The 14,000-nt window shown below is 39.8% G+C and overlaps 1 protein-coding gene across 1 annotated transcript in view; it reads right to left on the minus strand.

Annotated features, from left to right (window-relative positions):
* pard6a (par-6 family cell polarity regulator alpha) overlaps positions 1–14,000 on the minus strand; it is a 99,712-nt gene that overhangs the window by 57,823 nt on the left and 27,889 nt on the right. The gene's annotated exons all lie outside the window — the stretch shown is intronic.

Raw genomic sequence — 14,000 nt, forward strand, 5'->3', positions numbered from 1 at the left:
CTAGGGGTTACCATTGACCAGAAACCAAACTAGACCCACCATATAAATCCTATGGCTACAACAGATCAGAGGCTGGGAATTTTCTGCAGCATTTAACTCACTTCCTGATTCCCCAAAGTCTGTCTACCATCTACCAGGTCAGGGTTGCAATGGTATGCGCTCCACTCGCCTGCAATTGAAACATTTAACTTAGCCCATTGGTGTTAGATGAGCTGGATGTGTAGCACCAGCACAACTCAGGATAAAGCAAAGTAATCCACTTGATCAGCACCCCATCCACCACCTTAAGCTTTCATTCCCTCCACAACCAACCCAGTGGAAGCAGTTTGTACATCTAAAAGATGCATTGCAGCAAATTGCCAAGGTTCCTTTGACAGCACTTTCCAATCCTAGAACAACAAGGGACAGATGTTGCTATACTCAGCAAATTCAGACCTAGTTTTCACAGGTTGAAAAATCTGTAGCCAGGATAAAGGAGACATGTTTAGCTGTACAAGTGCAGGGAGTCAACTCACAGCTCTCCCAGGATCAAAATTAAAAACAGCACATGGATGATGCAGTCAATTTTCATATGCACAGAATTATAAGAATATAAAATTACTGGAGCAGTTCAGACGCAAAAGAATACACTGCTTCAAAAGCCTGCTTCACTAGGAGTAAAACTTGAAGTATGGAATTTGTTTGCAGCTTGTGAACATGGATATTCCATTGTCTGTTTGTTTTCAGGATTTTTTTTTGTCCCTAGCTTCTGTTCTTCTGTCTAAAAACGGTGACAAAAGTGAAATTTTGTCTATGATTTTGTTTAAAAACTGCCATTTTCTATGCTTCATTTAAAACATCTACTTTTGCTTAAACTGGATCACCCCTTGCAGAACCTGAATAGATGAAAAAATTTATTTGAACATGCAATCCTCTCCACGTGATTTTCCTCTGCAATTTGACCAGGTGATTGGTTTTTTTTTAAAAAAAACATTCACACAGCAAAGTCAAAAATGTACCACCAGATGTCCACATTGCTGCCACAAAAAAAAGTGTATAATTTTGATGCATCACAACACTTCCTTCAATCCTCTCAGAACAAGCTGCAGGAAAGATTTATCAGTTCAGTCAAGTGATTTGAGCCTACTACAAATGAAATGGGACTAAAGTCTCAAATTAAACATCTATGTATTTGCAGTCCTCAGCAACACTCGCATTCAATCGCCCACATGCTTGTGTCTATAAATTGTGCACACAACTTTATCTAACTGACCAACTTTCAAAAGCAACTGCCTGCTTTCAAGGAATTAGGAGCATTTGAAGAACAATTAAACTTTAAGCTTGCACTTGTTTAATTTATCAAGACCATATTCTCAATTTCATAGGACAAAATTATTCACTTCAGGAGGAATGCTTCATAAATTGAGAGAAGTCAAAGGGATCTGGTGGACTAATTTGTCAGGTTAACCACGAGAATGGTTTTCAGATAATCTTTACTATATTGGATTGCTTAATATTTCACCCATGCAATTTGCCGTTGGTGAATCAATTCTGCATTAATAGGCGTGTGCAATAGGTTAGCCTGTTACAAAAAGGTGTCTTATGTAGCAATTTTTTGTTTGGAGTGGGAGGTAGTGTTTCAAGATAATGGAATTCTGCCACCCTATAGGAAATCTACAGGAATTAAAGAAAAAGGTTTGTTTGCTCCAAGATACCCTGTGTGTATAAAGCTAGCTTTTTGGGTCATGAGAAGAGTATGACTTTAAACTATATAAAAAAGCAGTGAAAATTAATATTTTGGAAGCCTCTGGCCTCCTCAAATATCATTTAGTCAAGTATCAAATTCACGCATCCATCCCAGAAAATATCAAGTCAACTTGGCTCAGTTGGTAGCATTTTCATTAAAATCAAAATTGTGGGCTCAAGCTCTACAATGGGGTTGAACACAAACTATGCTGCTGTGTTGATGTAGTACTAAGTGTTGCATTTTCAGAGATGCCATTTTTTGACATCAGTTTAACTATCCCATTACACCTACCTGAATATGAGCAATATAGAAGATTCCATTGCACTATTTGAAAAAGAGCAGGGAATTCTTTTGGTGTCCTGGTCAACATTCTTTCAGTCTGTTTTTCTTGATTTTGATTGTCAGTCAGTCATTCATTAGTTAATCATTTGTGGGACCTTGTGGGGGCAAATTTGCTCCCAAAAAAAGTGACTTCACTTCAAAAAGTAATAGATTAACTGTTAAGCATTTTGGGTGTCCCAAGGACAAATGGAAATGATAATTTGAAGAGGCCAAAGGAATATGGCCTGACTTAGCAGTACAGTCAGAAAGTTGCAGGATCAAGCCCTACAAAGGCCGAGCACAAAATCTAGGCTGACACTTAGTGCAGTACTAGTGTAATATTCTCTCAGCACTGCACCAGCCAAAAGGTGCCTTCTTTAGAAGGAAGATTAAACTCACTTTGCCTCTTTGGTGAGCGTCAACAATGCCATGGCACTATTTGAGGTGCAGGAGAAATCTGAGTCCTGACCAATACCTAGCCCTCAACCATCACCAAGGGAGATGATCTTGCTATTTATGTCATTGCTGTTTGTGTAAGCTTGCTGTGTACAAATTTGCTACTGTGTCTTCCAACAATAAAACAGTGAATACACTAAGTATTTCATTAACTGCAAAAGTGCTTTGGGACATCCCCTGATTGTGAAAGGTGCTATATGTTTTTTCTTTTCATCTTGGCTTTGCAGCTATTCCAACGATGATTAGAAGCTTCGACCTCAATTTTCTGGTCCTGCCTGCCACAGGAATCATAGCGGGTGGGATGGACAATTTCACGGACCAGAAACGGTCCATTGACTTTGGATGGGAATTTCTGGTCCCGTGGTGGGCGGGACTGGAATTATTTTTTAAAATATAATTAGTGCACCAATGTAACGAATTTTCCTTCACACGTGTCATATTCTAATACTGGCAGAAGCAGGATTTTTTTTATTTTTTAAATGCAGTAATTTCTGCAATAATTTCTGAAAAGGGGAAAATATCCATTTGTTGGTTTGGAAATTCTGTTTTTGAAAGAGAAATGTTGATGCCCTAAATTCATATTGTTATGTAACCTTTTTATTTTAAATGACATGATCTTTTCATCTGTTCCACACAAAGTAACTTCAGAGCTCACAGCTTTAAAATCTTCCTTATTTAAATGCAAGATTTTGTGAACAGTTGTATGAAGGCCTCTTATCAAAGCACTGGTCATTGATGCTGTTCTCCTATCCTTGTAGCATGAGTCAGTGTAAGATAAAGAAAAAGAGGTGCCACAGCATAGCAGAAGTCTAGAATAAAAGGCTGCAAAAAACTTTTGTACAATAGGATAATTCACATTGAGGGTATTGCATTTAGTATACACAAAAATCCACAATTTTATAGGATTCCATTAGTAGGATAAATTTAACCATTAAAATGCATTAGTTTTAAAACTACTAGTCTGGCCAATACAAAAACAGAATTACCCGGAAAAACTCAGCAGGTCTGGCAGCATCGGCGGAGAAGAAAAAAGTTGACGTTTCGAGTCCTCATGACCCTTCAACAGAACTGAGTAATATTAGGAGGTGGGGGGGGGTGGGGGGAGGCGGTGAGGGGAGAGAAGTGGTTGTAGGGACAAGCAAGTAGTGATAGGAGCAGATAATCAAAAGATGTCACAGACAAAAGAACAAAGAGGTGTTGAAGGTGGTGATATTATCTAAACGAATGTGCTAATTAAGAATGGATGGCAGGACACACAAGGTACAGCTCTAGTGGGGGTGGGGTGGAAAGACCAACAGGGCATAAAAGGTATAGATTTAAAAATAACAGAAATAGGTGGGAAAAGAATAATCTATATAAATTTTTGGAAGAAACGGAAAGGGGGTGGGGATGGAGGAGGGAGTTCAAGATCTAAAGTTGTTGAATTCAATATTCAGTCCAGAAGGCTGTAAAGTGCCTAGTCGGAAGATGAGGTGCTGTTCCTCCAGTTTGCGTTGGGCTCCACTGGAACAATGCAGCAAGCCAAGGACAGACATGTGGGCAAGAGAGCAGGGTGGAGTGTTAAAATGGCAAGCAACAGGGAGGTTTGGGTCTTTCTTGCGGACAGACCGCAGGTGTTCTGCAAAGCGGTCGCCCAGTTTGCGTTTTGTCTCTCCAATGTAGAGAAGACCACATTGGGAGCAACGAATGCAGTAGACTAAGTTGGGGGAAATGCAAGTGAAAGGCTGCTTCACTTGAAAGGAGTGTTTGGGCCCTTGGACGGTGAGGAGAGAGGAAGTGAAGGGGCAGGTATTGCATCTTTTGTGTTTGCGTGCGGAGATGCCGTAGGTGGGGGTTGAGGAGTAGGGAGTGATGGAGGAGTGGACCAGGGTGTCCCAGAGGGAACGCTCCCTATGGAATGCCACCGGGGGGGGTGAAGGGAAGATGTGTTTGGTGGTGGCATTATGCTGGAGTTGGCGGAAATGGCAGAGGATGATCCTTTGAATGCGGAGGCTGGTGGGGTGATAAGTGAGGAAAAGGGGGACGCTATCATGTTTCTGGGAGGGAGGAGAAGGCGTGAGGGCGGATGCGCGGGAGATGGGCCGGACACGGCTGAGGGCCCTGTCAATGACCGTGGATGGAAAACCTTGGTTAAGGAAGAAGGAGGACATGTCAGAGGAACTGTTTGTGAAGGTAGCATCATCAGAACAGATGCGATGAAGCCGAAGGAACTGAGAGAATGGGATGGAGTCCTTACAGGAAGCGGGGTGTGAGGAGCTGTAATTGAGGTAGCTATGGGAGTCGGTAGTCCCATCCCATTCTCTCAGTTCCTTCGCCTCCGTCACATCTGTCCTGATGATGCTACCTTCACAAACAGTACCTCTGACATGTCCTCCTTCTTCCTTAACCGAGGTTTTCCACCCACGGTCGTTGACAGGGCCCTCAACCGTGTCCGGCCCATCTCCCGTGCATCCGCCCTCACGCCTTCTCCCTCCCAGAAACATGATAGGGTCCCCCTTGTCCTCACTTATCACCCCACCAGCCTCCGCATTCAAGGGATCATCCTCTGCCATTTCCGCCAACTCCAGCATGATGCCACCACCAAACACATCTTCCCTTCACCCCCCGGCGACATTCCGTAGGGATAGTTCCCTCTGGGACACCCTGGACCACTCCTCCATCACCCCCTACTCCTCAACCCCCACCTACGGCACCTCCACACGCAAACGCAAAAGATGCAACACCTGCCCTTTCACTTCCTCACTCCTCACCGTCCAAGGGCCCAAACACTCCTTTCAAGTGAAGCAGCCTGTCACTTACATTTCCCCCAACTTAGTCTACTGCATTCGTTGCTCCCAATGAGGTCTTCTCTACATTGGAGAGACAAAACGCAAACTGGGCGACCGCTTTGCAGAACACCTGCGGTCTGTCCGCAAGAAAGACCCAAACCTCCCTGTCGCTTGCCATTTTAACACTCCACCCTGCTCTCTTGCCCACATGTCTGTCCTTGGCTTGCTGCATTGTTCCAGTGAAGCCCAACGCAAACTGGAGGAACAGCACCTCATCTTCCGACTAGGCACTTTACAGCCTTCTGGACTGAATATTGAATTCAACAACTTTAGATCTTGAACTCCCTCCTCCATCCCCACCCCCTTTCCGTTTCTTCCCCCTTCCTTTTGTTTTTTCCAAAAATTTATATAGATTTTTCTTTTCCCACCTATTTCCATTATTTTTAAATCTATACCTTTTATGCCCTGTTGGTCTTTCCACCCCACCCCCACTAGAGCTGTACCTTGTGTGTCCTGCCATCCATTCTTAATTAGCACATTCGTTTAGATAATATCACCACCTTCAACACCTTTGTTCTTCTGTCTGTGACATCTTTTGATCATCTGCTCCTATCACTGCTTGCTTGTCCCTACAACCATACCACCCCCCCCCCTCCCCCCGCCAACTTCTCTCCCCTCACCATCCCCCCCACCTTAAACCAGCTTATATTTCACCCCTCTTCTAATATTACTCAGTTCTGTTGAAGGGTCATGAGGACTCGAAACGTCAACTTTTTTCTTCTCCGCCGATGCTGCCAGACCTGCTGAGTTTTTCCAGGTAATTCTGTTTTTGTTTTGGATTTCCAGCATCCGCAGTTTTTTGTTTTTAGTCTGGCCAATAGCTCACTACACTATCTATAAATGTAGTAGTTCGAATGAACTAATGCCTTGCATATTCTTGCCTTGTTATACTAGGATTTTCATTTCACATCAGTGCTAAACAAACAATTAAAGAATCCAAACTACCACAAACCTAGTCCTTCTAAAATGCTGTCATGATATCAGTGATCAACACAATATGTTATCTTCTGCATTATCAGAATGCAAGCATATCAAACAGTTACAATTGTAATTATGGGGTGTATTTGGAGACAATGTTGGCATAAGAACGTGCTATATACATTCAAGTTTTTTTTTACATGTACTTTAGTATTTTATAAAAATATAATAATCATTCAAAATCCTTGGGTAGACAGATGAGTCACAGATAAATAGATGCTCCAGCCAGAATGTGTCAGCTCCACTGAGAGCCTCCTCAAAATTATGTTTGGAAAAATTGCAGAGGAAGCCAGTGCCATGCAATGTTTGGTACAAGGATTGGGACTTGCATCTCGGGAGAAATGGAAAAATCAATTATTGTGATACTGTCGTTCAGCAGTTCATTTCTATCAAATGTCAATTACTTGGATCAGCTGAGGTTACTACAAGACAAGTTTAAAAAAATATTCACCAACAGCTTGCACTAAAAAAAAGCGTTCTAAACATTTTCCTTTTGGTTCCTCATCTCCTGCTGCTCTCCTCTCCAGTACAATGAACCATTTTTTAACTGAAAAGGGGAAAGAGGTGGCATCTTCATGCTGCTGCCAAAGGACCACTTGAGTGCGCCACCAAGAGATTTACAAGACAACTCAGTTGATTTTTCCCTCTTTCCTGTTTTTTTGGGAGAAGGACAAGAGTACCTCACTCCCACTTCAGACACTAAAAAGATCAAGATCAGAGTACAAAGAATCATTGGTGCCAATGGATCACTCCCAACAGCACATTTCTACACTAAAAATTTTGGATGCAAGATTATTATTTTTAAGCACTTTCAAACCAGGTTAGACAACAGAAATGGAAAGCTAGTGTCCATGTAGCATTCTAAAAAGGATGATTTGCACTACAGTTTATGCCAGCTGTTAGAAACTAATTGGGCAAGAAGAAACAGTTATACCTTGTGGTACCCAGAAGTTTGAAATAATCTCACATTTAGACAAAGACATGGGAGCTGACAGTTTTTTTTCCAGATCTTACCATGTGCTGCAGAACAGTGTTGCTTTGATACATGGACTGTAGTGCAGTAATGAGTGATGTGACATCCTGGATACTTGTGTACACACACAGTTCCTAACTCTTCAAAATAATAACAATATTACACTATTGTTACAAATAACAGTTTACACACAGGCTTATTTTTAATCTGGCAAGGTGTTTTTTAAAAAAATGTTGTGCACAGGAAGTGAGACTGATATCAGGAGATTCTCTGAATGGCTAACATTTGAAATGGACCTCTGAACAGGGCAATGGAAATTAAAAAATGGATCAAACTTGATGCATCGATTGGTGTGGAGCAGATGTGTGGTTGTTCTCAATGGATGAATTAAGAGGTGAATAGGCTTCGTCATCTAAGTATCTTGTGACCTTGAAACAGAAACGGTTAAAGGAGAGGTAGCTTTTAGACCAGGGATCAGGGAGTGAGACTCGAGGTAATGTTTGGTTTTAATCTCTAAGATTAAAGGCAAAATACTGTAGATGCTGGAAATCTGAAACAAAAAAAATGCTGTAAAATCTCAGCAAGTCTGACAGCATCTGGAGAGAAAGACAGCGTTAACGTTTCAAGTCCGTATGACTCTTCTTCAGGTAAGGTTTGCTTAATCTCGCTGGTCTGTTCAAAATCCAAATGCCTTTTCTTCCCCCTCCCAGATTTAAAATCTAATCATGACGTATGGAAGTATGAAACCTGAATGCACCAATATAAAAATTTAAAGATTTCCAGAGATCGAACCCCCATTTTCCCTAGAAATACACCAAATTGTGCCTTCAACATTTGCATTTTCTTCCTTCAGGCTTTCCTGCACTTATTTTTTTCTGCAATATACAGAATATTGGGTATACCAACAAGTTTAAGCCACAAGGCTCATTTTACTACTGGTTTTCAGTCAGGGCAGTTCTCCTGTGGTTGGTTTTCTTTTGGGGTTGGGGGTGAAATTAAGGAGGTGCTGGCTGTTTGATGCAGTGATTATGTATGCAGGGTCAAGGCTTTGATCATGTTTTTATTAAATTACATTGAAAGTAAAATCAATGCAAAACATTAATAAGAGCTTTGCCAACACAAAAAACCAGCAAAATTGTCCTGGATTAGTCAAGTCAAATCATGTTGAAAAAGCTACAGAAGGGAGACAGTTTACTGATTTTAAAACAACCTAACCCAATGTGTTGACACAATCCAAGAATAGGATTTGTTTACTGTAAACCTAGCTTGAATTATTTTTATATTTTAAATTCACAGTGCATGAAGATTGCATGGCATAAAAAGTTAATTAGTTTTTATTGTTCTCATATTCCAAAATGTGACTGCATTCATTAAAAAACTGAGTTTGAAACAAATTCAACTCTGAAATGTAGTCGTCATTACAGGGACCTGGCTACAACCCAAAAATGATCTAGAACCAAATATTCCAGGCTATAGGATCTTAAAGGTAAGGAAATTGGGAGGGGAATAGTAGCAATATTGCTAGCCAATACAATTACAATGAAAGGGATATTAGTAAATTAATGGAAACATTAATGGGTAAATTGAAGAATGGTAAAGGATGCATGACTCAGTTTTCCCACAGACAGGTAGTGGTGCAGAGGTGGGGGAAGAAGGAGATAAATATGGAAATGAGGAATTCATGCAGCAAAAATTAATGTGGTTATTATGTTTTTAAAAAATTTTAAGACAGAAGCAGAGCAGCAGAATAGTAAAGGCAGTGAATTTCTAGAATGTATTTTCTAGAACAATGTGTTTTGTAACAGGCTATTAGTAAGTAAATCAAAATTGGATTATAATCTGACAGCAAGAGATCATCTCACAAATAGGGATCATAACATGATTGTATTTGATATTAAGTTGCAGGGTGGGGTGGGGAGGGTGGTGGTAAGAAGGGAGTGTCACAAATCACAGGTTTTAAAATTAATTGAAGCAAACTTTGAATAAGCTGGGCTGTGCCGTTAAATAAGTAAACCTGCAAACAAAGTGGAGGTATTCAAAGTATTTGATACAATATAAACCCCACTAAAGGCAAAAGGTGCCATATGTAACTGAGCCACCAGGGGCAGTCAATATGCCAAGATACAGTATCAAAAGAAGAAAGGGTTTACATAAACACAAGGAATGTAACAAACAGGGGACTGGAAGAGCTATAAGAAGCAGAGACAAAGAACGTAGCAAAATAAAAATGGAGCATTGCAATGGATATCATGGCTAACTATGAAAGTTTTGATATCAAAATATTTTTGATAATAACAGGTGTTTGGGGCCATTAAAGACAGATGCAGACATGCCTGATATGAATAATAGGAAATGGCATATTTGTTAAATTAATACTTTGTATCCATTTTTCCAGAGTGGTAGAAGAGGACAAATACCGATTTAAGGGAACCCAATAATTCAAATGGAAGATACTTAGTGAATTTAATACAAGTTTGAAAAATAAATCCATGGAAAAAACTACGGTACTTAAGTAGCCAAATCTCTAGGGCTAAAAAAGGTATTTAAAAAATAGGTTCAGAAATTATAGATGCATTAGTCATAATTTTCGAAAACTTTTGCTAGGTTCAAGAACTGTGCCTTTGGATCGGAAAATTGCGAATGCCACTCGATTTTGGGGAGATAGAGAAACTAGATCACTAGGCATGCCAGTTTAATATTATTTGTGGAGATGTTTCTGGAATTCAGAGACAATGTGAATGAGCACTTTAGTATCTGCTAACAAAGGAGCTGGGAAAAGTCTGTAATGTCTGACTAATGAGGTCACCAGCAGTGGATAGGGAGTGATTATGGATGTTGTCTGCGTGAATTTCCAAAAGGGCATTTGATAAGGATCTATACAAGTTTGAGCAAAAATGAGAACATTCAAAATTGGAAGTAAGCTTTGTGACATGGATCAACAATTGGGCAAGAGATAGGAGACAAGTAGCTGTTCTCCAGGGATCTGTACTGAGGCTTCAGATTTTCAAATATATTAATGACTGATATAGTAATGCAAAGTGTTAGCTACAAAATTCAGAGTATATACCAGTACATTTAACCAAGTTAGGTACAGTAAAAGACAAAGGGACATGGACAGACTAAGCGAGTGAGCAAAAGTTTAGCAGACGCAGTTCAATGAAGGAAGGCGATACCCATGTATGGGATGATGAGACTTGATCTCCATCCCTGTTTCCATTCAGGTACTGCTGATACCTTCATCCATACTTATGTTACCTCTAGCCTGGAGCATTCCAATGCTTTTCTGGCCAGCCTCCCATATTCCATTCTCCACAAATGAGCTGATCCAAAACTCCGCTGCCCAGATCCTACTTCACATTAAGTACTGTTCACCCGTCACCACTGTACTCATTGACCTACATTAACTCCTGGTACACAACATCTGAAATTTTAAAATTCTCATTGTTTTTAAATGCCTTCATGGCCTCACCCTTCCCTCAAGACCTAAAACCCTTTAAAAGATCTCTACATTCCTCCAATTGACATTTTGAGCCTCTCCACTTGTAAAATCAGAGCCCCATAAGAAACAAGTGCAAAGAGAACATAAATGGAGCAGACTTAAAACTCATTTAACTCGAGTCCATGTAATCAGAATCAAAACATGGTCATTTGAGTCACACACGCAGCTGAGTCAATCCCATCCAGTTAACTTGGAAAACACCATACAGCAAAGCAGTGGTGAGTTTTATTATGCTCTTCTCTATTCTGTTTGTTATTTCAAGTAAGCAGTTCAGTGACCAAAGCCTTTAGCCTTAAAACGATGTTCAACAGTACTTCGGAGTTAACTCGTCCTTAATAGAAGCAGCTGACCTCACTTGCTAGCAGCTCAAACAACTCACTCAATGTTCAAAACAAAAATATAGTGATGTTGGAAATCTGAAATTAAAACAGAAAATGATGGAAATACCAAAGTATTTCCAGCATTTTCTTTTTTTTTCTTACGACATTAAAAACCCAGTATCCTGCTACCCACCTCAGTACACTGTAGTCTTAAAAGGATTGTTTCATCATAATGTAAATATACATTACATTTTACAAGGCAAGTTTGCTCATTTAATGGCATGATTGAGCCAACCATACAGCATTTGTCACCTCTTTCATGCCATGCCTACAATAAGTATTTAAAATATCTGTAAAATGAAGCAGCAAGATTTAAAATTTTAGTACAGCACAGCATTCAGAACAACTTAGATGTTTGGCATCTTATAAAGCAGTACAGTATAATTTATCTTTCCCCCTACCCTTCAACTTTGTTTTCTAAGAATTCCAAAAACCTGCATGGAAATTCATGTTTTTTAAGTTAGGTATCCTAACAGCAGGAGTGCAAGAACTTTTTCCAGATTGTGAAGTTAAATAGGCATAGAGCTGCGTTCCCTCACTTTACCCATTAACCAGGCTGTTCGGTGTGGGCTCCAGCTGTTGACTACTGAAGAAACACTAGGCAAATATTTCACTCAGCGATGAGCAACAGCTGTACACCAGATGAAGTCTGATGCTAACATATATTTGTGAGGCAGTCATAACATAGGCCCGTACTTAAAAGCATCAGCACAGTATTAATGCCTGAAAAAGGATAGCTAATTTAAATGAAATGAGGAATAATGCTGTTTGCATATAACACATTTGTACTATTCAGATGTTGAGCAGTTCATCGGCAGTATAAAAACAAGGCGTTTCCTAAATGTGGATTAAATCATGCCATGAGTTTGACAAACAGAGAAGACCAGACTATGTTGAAAGCATTACACCTTCAAACAATACTGTTATTTGTTTACCAGATGGAAGTGATAGCATTTGTACTTAACTAACAAAATAATTGTATTTCCTTCCAATCAAATAGGGCATATCATTCCTTTAATTTCTGCCACTCTAGGTGGGACACTGACACTTGTTCATTGCACTCAATTTGTGTCCTTATGTCAAAACCAAACTTGGTTATTCCTCCAATTAAAATGTGGAAGAGGAAGAATTATGGGCTCAGGTCTTTATCCCATCACCATTAAATAGTAATATGAACCAAATTTTTAAAATAAATTCTCAACAATCTTGAACAGTAATGCTTTGTACGATTAACTTACTGATCAACTGTGACCAATTAAAAATAAATACAATAAAAATAAAAACTCAATTTTAGCTGCTTGCCCATAAAGAATTAGACTTTACATTTAACAACTATATCAAGTTTCAACTTTTGTACACATTTACTCCAAGCGTAATCACTTGTCATACAGGGGAGAGATTACTCCAACTGGTCATTTTCAACACATTTGGCAGCAGGAAATAGACTATGATCCCATTGTTGCTTCATATGTTTTAGCGGAGGTGCTACGGCCAGAGATTAGAGTTTGTCTAGTAAGTAGCTGAACCACACATACCGGGGGAACAAGATTTGATCCTACTATGCGCTAAGTTAGTTGAACTCAGCTGTGATAATAGCAGGGTACTAGTTTAAGGAGGGGAAAGTTAGTCAAAATTCTCACTTCCTCCCCACAGTTCAAAACCCCTGAGGATCATGAGAACAAGTACAAAATGGGAGGACAAGACAGGATCTAGCTTAGCTGTGCCCAATAAATCAAGGATCAGCTAAGCTTCAGGAAAGGAACAGGAGGAGAAAAATAAGCTGAAGGTCACAATGATCAGATGAAGTTCTTTTGATGAATTTTATTGGCTGCTTTTGAACTAAAACTTGTGTAAATTTTTTTTTTAATCCAATTTGGAAGAAAATTATAATTTGAAATTTAGTATGACGTTAATGTGGCTCAAAAAACAAATGCCATTTTGGTTTAGATACAGACAAAAGTTAACTGATTTTAGACTCTGACATGCTTGCCCAACTTCTATTTCTCCAACACCTTTCAAAACCCTCAAATCAGGTTTCCACCTTGAGAACCAAAAATAACCACAATCAAAGCCACAAACATTCTGTGCGAGTATGACTGGGGCACGTGTCCACCCTCCTCAATCTCAACCTCAGAATTGATGTTTATAGGATGGGAAGTTGAGAGTTCTATTTGACCCAGAACAGAGTTTGAGCCCATATCCTCTTCATCACATTAAGAAGTGCCTCCACCCCTATCTCAGTCCATCTGCTGGTGAAACCATCTTTTGTCATATCCAAACTTGACTTGTTCCAAAGATTTATTGGTCACCTTTTCATCCTACACCCTCCATGGAGTATTTCTCTGCACTATCCTGCTGACCTCTTGGTGACCCAAGGTCCTGATTTCCCACAAATTTAAAAATTCTCCACACTGTATTTAAATCCTTCCATGTCCTCATAATCCCCATTTCCAACTTTCTCCAGTGCAATGATCTAAATGTATATTCCTCAGACTCAGGAATCTTCTGCATATCATTCGTTGTTCCATTATTGATAGCTGTACCTTTGTTTTAAAAAATATTGCTCATGGATATGGGTGTCACTGATAAGACCAGCATTTATTGCCTGTCCCCAATTGCTTGAGGTGGTGGTAGTGAACTGCCTTCTTGAATTGTTGCTGTCAGTGAAGATACTGCCACTATGATGTTAGTTAGGAAGTTCCAGCATTTTCACCCAGTGGTGATGTAATGATACATCACTAAGACAGGATAATAAAACTTGGGAAGGGAACTTGCAGGTACTGGTGTTCCTATGCACCAGCTACCCATTTCCTTCTCACCAGTAGTGGATCCAGGTTTG

The sequence above is a fragment of the Cetorhinus maximus genome, chromosome 6 (assembly GCF_964194155.1).
Source record: "Cetorhinus maximus chromosome 6, sCetMax3.hap1.1, whole genome shotgun sequence".
Taxonomy (NCBI): Eukaryota; Metazoa; Chordata; class Chondrichthyes; order Lamniformes; family Cetorhinidae; genus Cetorhinus; species Cetorhinus maximus.